We start from the raw sequence: 5,410 nt of genomic DNA, 5'->3' as shown, positions 1-5,410 counted from the left end.
TTAGGAGGGTCTAAAACAAAGAGAGTTGCAATAAAGTTTGTTCAAGAGGGAGAGAAAGTTGGTAAGACAGCAAGGAGGCAAGGCAGCTTAGAGGATGCTTGTGATTGGGAAATGCAGGTAGATTTAGGAGGAAAGCTTGTTGTTCCCCAGGAAATAGCCAGTACAAAGTTAAGGCCTGACATAGTCTTGTGGTCTAGGAGTAGAATGAAAGTATATTTCATAGAGCTGACTGTTCCATGGGAGGCTTCAGTTGAAGAAGCATATGAAAGGAAAAAGCTCAGGTATGTAGAGTTAGGGGCAGAAGCAGAGCAGCGAGGATGGAAAGTTAGGATTTGTCCAGTAGAAGTAGGATGTAGAGGATTTGTAGCAAGGTCTGTTGTCTCTTTGGTAAGGGAGCTAGGAGCAAGTGGACAGAGTGTGAGGAAAATAGTAAAAGACATGTCAGATGAGGCAGCAAGATCCAGTCAGTGGATTTGGATTAGAAGAAGTAATGGTAGCTGGGGGCCCAGCAGGGGGAGCACTTAGGATAGACAGGCTCTTAGGAGAAGCAAGGAAGAAAATCCAGGAAGAGGAAGTGTTTTTAAGTGGAGGGTGTGGCCTGTGTGAGCCTCTTTGAGACCATGCGGTTAGTTCAGGTGAGTTGGTTTGTTTGTATTGCTCTGAATTGGTTTGTAGTGTGTCTCTGACTGTCTAGGCGAGTTTGTTTGTTTTAGGTGAGTTGTTGGAGAGTGGGGGAGTAGGGGGAGGTAGAGCACAGCCTAACCCGGTGGGGGAGAGCTAGCCCAAACAGGCACCTCTCCCTGACTCTACCTCCCTCATTCAAAATGGCCGCCATTTTCTCCAACTGGTTAGGGGAGTTTGTTTGCTGAATCTGCTGGTGTGTTTTGTCCTAGTTGATGATAGTGTTGTTTGTGGTAGCATAGGCAAGGTAAAGGAGAAAATAGTTGTGGTGTGAGGAGCAGTGATGGCTGGCATTAGGGGAGTGACTCTGGGACGCCAGTGATCACTGTCTAGCCTCCTGGAGGTGTCGTGGGACCAACTAGACGAAACACTGGTGAAAGGAGGTTCCCACCTGATGACCCCAAAGACATGTTAGTTATCACTGCTCATTAGTTTGTGTAGCTGAATTAATAGTTATCATAGGGCTTAGGGAGTTATTCACTGAGTCTGGTCCAGTTTTTACAGCACAAGCTTCTTGTGTTTATCCTAAAAAAAATTTGGACTCCAACCTGTGGGAAAAGTTTATTATAGGGATGTAAATGGTTGCATTTGGAAAGCTGGTGTGGCTGGTTTTCAGTAATTGTTGCAGTTGTTTCCAGGTGGTTGTGGTTTCCTGTTCTTGTAGGCAGTTGTTAAGTCCTGTAGATATTACTATGTGTCGTGTATTCTGGTGAGGTGTGAGTTTCTTTAATATTGCATTAATGTGATGAAATGTGGCTCCAGGATGGCTGTCAATCTGAATGCTTGGATTAGTGAACCGTGGGATGGTTGGAGTCCCCTATGATAAGGGTCTCCTTCTGTACCTCCAACGACCATTCCTGTAATTTTCTAAATGTACGTGGGTGTGTATGTGGTTCCGGGTGCCCTGGGGGGCCAGGTGAGGCCACAGAAGCCCTGTTAGAGTTTGAGGTGGATGACTCAGACGTTGAGGAGGAAATCAGCTTTTTGCTTTTCATCTTTTCAACCGTCATCATCGTGTCATTATCCACCTCGGAGGTTGTTTCTCTTTCACAGAGCTCTGTGGCAGAGAGCTCTGGCTCCCTCTGGTGTTGGTGTGGTGTAGTGTTTTCTGTGGATGGAGAGGATGAGATGGTGTTACTGCAGGGTAGAGCAACGTTACTGATAATCTGTGGTTGCTCTTGATGAAAACTGTTGGGTGAAAAAGGGATGTTCGGAGGGGGGGACCGGAGCGTGGGCCTGGGACTCAGCCCGTGCCAACCTGAGACACTCCAGTTTTTTCTTTGGGACTGGGTGGATTACCACTTTTACCTGGCATCTTGGGTTTCTTTTTGGCAGCTGGATCAGGGGCTGAGTCACCTTTTCAGGGTCCGCCAACCCCCCCACCCCCCCATCGTACAAGGGGGTCTGGATGGACGGGTTGTGGGGTTAAGGTATGTCAGGGAGGAGGGAGGAGGGGAAGATTTAGGAGGATGGGGGGGGGGAGGAGAGGTGGGGGAGAAGGGGGGAGAAGGTGGAGGGGTGCAGGGAGGGTTGATGGATTCAAGAGATGGGCCGGATGGTTCTGGTAGTGGGGGAAAGTCCAGGGGGAAGAGCCGAGGTGGAGAGGTGTCCCCCTCCATTTGGGGACCCCTGGATATCAGGTCCCTCAGTTTGTTGACGGAGGAGGACGTTAGCTTCCTCCTGTATCTCGCTCTCCCCCACTGGACTGCTTTATCAAATGATTGTTGGCTGTAGTGAGGAAGATTCTCCAGCTCCACAGCAATAACTGTATCATAATGTTCCCATAATATAACATGTTATTGTGCATCCAGCTGTCTGTGTTTTGTTTAACTTTATTGAATGTGGTGTTGTTGGGGGATGATGGCTTAATAAACAATGTTAGTCTATTAACTTTACGCATCATCCCCTATGGATATGTGTTGTTGAGAAAAGTGTTATTTAAAATTTCAGAAACCACCTGGAGTAATTTGAAATATCTCTTGGTTTGTAAATGTGTCTCTGTTGATATATTATGGGAATTTTGAGGTGAGCTACCCTGTCCTGGTCGGAGAGTGTGGGAGCGACGTGTGCCATTCTCCCTCGTCTCCGTTCCAGGCGGGGCAGCCAGTGTTGAAAATCTATTTGTGAGAGTTATTGTCATGGATGCTGTGAAGATGGAGAAATAGTGGGACTAGGTAAAATGGAGGAAAATCCCAGCTGATACTAGAACTCCCACAGTGGAATAAAAACAATTATCCGCAGTCCTAAACGGGCCATTAGCAGCCACCCAAATAAAAGAAATCAATTAAAAAAATCAATAAAAATAGCGAGCTAAAACCTGTCAAAATAGGGGGGGGCGGGGGGGGGGGGGGGGGGCATGATAAAGCAACAAAATATAGAAAAAATAATGATAGTAATACCTATAAAAATACAAGGGAAGTAAGAAGGGGAAAGAAAGAGTTAAGAGATAAGAAGAAGGGGGAGGGGGGGTGGGGGTTTCAAAAGAGGCAAACTTCCATTTCTAATATAAAAGAGTGTTAGTAAAAGTCATAAAACGATAAAAACTCACATATAACGGGCTAGATAGTGTCTTTAAGCTCCGATGTTCCAGTAGGAGGCGGGGGGGCCCTTTTTGTGGGCTTTCCCCCCGTCACCACACAAACTCCAATAAAACAGATAAAAGCAGTTTTTTTGCAGAGTTTAGGAGAGATGATCCGGTGAGTGGTGAGTTTCAGGATGTCTTCAGTGTGCACATGCTTTTGAAATCTAATAACTCACCACAAAATGTCCGTTTGCTCGTCCTCCTTCGTCATGGTGCTGCTTTAAAATCTGTTTTGAGTTAAAAGAGTGTTCTGTGAGATAAAACCGCTAAAACGACGATCACTGTTCTCAGTTTGATAAAAAATAACAAAAGTTATTTCAATAGGTTTAAGAACACGTTTGCCATATAATAATATAAAACAATAGACCTCAACATTTTGCCATATCACTGCTTCCTCAGGAGATTTGCAAGCCATTAAAAGGTGGAGGTGGGAAACAGTGTCCCTTTTTAAAAGCAAATTAAAATCAAAGGGGGCAAACTGCTTCTAACATGGTCGGGAGTCCCTGACGTTTCGCACGCTTGGTGCTTCCTCAGAGGGATAGAGGAAAGATGGGATCTGTGGGAGAGGGGTCCATTTATGGGGGAAGTTGTAATTTTCCCTCCAATTTTGGATTCCCCTCCCCCAGCTGTCCAGACGTTGGCCCCACCCTGAAATTCAAATGAACCTATCTCTCACAGGTGGAGGTGTGGGCATGGCTGTCAGGTGGATGTTCCTAGCCTATGGTGAGAGGGAGGAAGAAGAGGGAGAAGGAGCGGCCATTTTTGTAGTTCAGGTGAGTGAAGAATCAGGAAGTAGGGAGTGTTCTGTTTAAAGGGAACAGCAGATTATGGTATGCTGTTTGTATGGGGTAGCTGACTCTCTCGGCAGGGGGTCCTTTGATGGAGAGGGTTTATTGTAGCTATGTTTGGAGAGCAGAGAGGAACTGGATCTCCAGACTGGCCTAACTCTAAATGGATGGGGTAAGTATTTTGTTTTTTAGGTCCCGGAATGGGTTATGGTGGATTATGATGAAATTCATTTAGATATTGGACTGGTTACAGTCTCAAAGGGGAGGTGGTTGAGGTTAAAGGTATTTATGGTTCTGTGTAGAATTTATAGTAATTGTAATGATTTTTTGTTTCCAAAAGATGGCGCCAAAGGAGGGCTTCAGTCTGAAGATTGCAGTGGTCCTGGAGATTCCAATGAGGTGGGTAAATTTTCATAGAATCTGATTTAAGTTTCCAGGTTGAGGTTAGGGTTAGGTCAGTGTGGGAGTCTGGTTAGGTTTAGGCATAGAGAGGAGATGGTTAGGGTTAGAAAAAGATATGGTGTAGGTGTAGTTCTAAATGAGAGTCTGGTGATGAAATTGTGTTTCTATGTGTGGGTGGGTAGGTCACAAGGTCAACACACCCCCGGCTCTGGCAGGGTTAGGTGGAGAATGTTATGAAGCTTATTTGTCCTGATTGGAGTCTGGTGCACTGGCCTGGGGGTGTGCCAACATTGTGGACCCTCTCACCGATCCTGTGTAGGTTGTGGTAAGTAAGTGGATGATGTTTTGTTGTGTTATTGTGTGCTTGTAGATGTCAAAAAAATGAAGCAAATAAAAGGTGAGAAAGAAGAATCCAAAGTCTGGCTTATAGGTGAAAGACAGTTTTTTTTATTTTTTGATGAAATGAGTGGTGTTAAATAATCCAGTCCTCTCTGCTCTCTGTTCTCTCCTCAGTTGTGGTTTGCAGCTGGGATGCTGGCTGGCTGGACATGATGAGTGAGTGGGGTGTCCATTACACCCCCCCCCCCCCCCCCAACACTGAAAAGTTGTGTTTTGGTTATTGTTATGTATGTATAATTTGTATACTTAGGTTGTAGTTTAATAAAGTTGTTCATAGTGTCCAGTGTCCTGTGATGGAGAGGGGATTAGTTGTGGGTGTAGACAGAGTGAGGTGGTAGGTGGGTCCCCCCACTGGTGTAACCTAAAAGCAATTGGGTTAATTAACAATCGGTTATAGGTGTAATTGTGTACACCAATGGGAGAACATCCTCCTTGCCGTGCTGGTGGTCCAGTGGATTTGGTCATCGGTGGTGAAGAAGTGTTCCTGTGGGAGTGCATCTAAATACAGTAGGTTATTTTCAATGTGTGTGTTGATCTCCAGATTTTGCTGTTGTTCTGT

At 45.5% G+C, this 5,410-nt stretch overlaps 1 long non-coding RNA gene across 1 annotated transcript; it reads left to right on the top strand.

Moving 5' to 3' along the window:
- The first annotated feature begins 596 nt into the window (after positions 1–596).
- On the top strand, positions 597–5,034 carry LOC111222358. The gene is made up of 5 exons (XR_002665130.1): positions 597–635; positions 3,941–4,035; positions 4,391–4,449; positions 4,635–4,777; positions 4,966–5,034. It is a non-coding gene; the product is annotated as an uncharacterized LOC111222358 (long non-coding RNA).
- Positions 5,035–5,410: the final 376 nt, after the last annotated feature.

This window comes from Seriola dumerili, unplaced genomic scaffold, assembly GCF_002260705.1.
Source record: "Seriola dumerili isolate Sdu_G_001 unplaced genomic scaffold, Sdu_1.0 BDQW01000091.1, whole genome shotgun sequence".
Taxonomy (NCBI): domain Eukaryota; kingdom Metazoa; phylum Chordata; class Actinopteri; order Carangiformes; family Carangidae; genus Seriola; species Seriola dumerili.
This window is presented reverse-complemented; position numbering and strand designations above follow the sequence as displayed.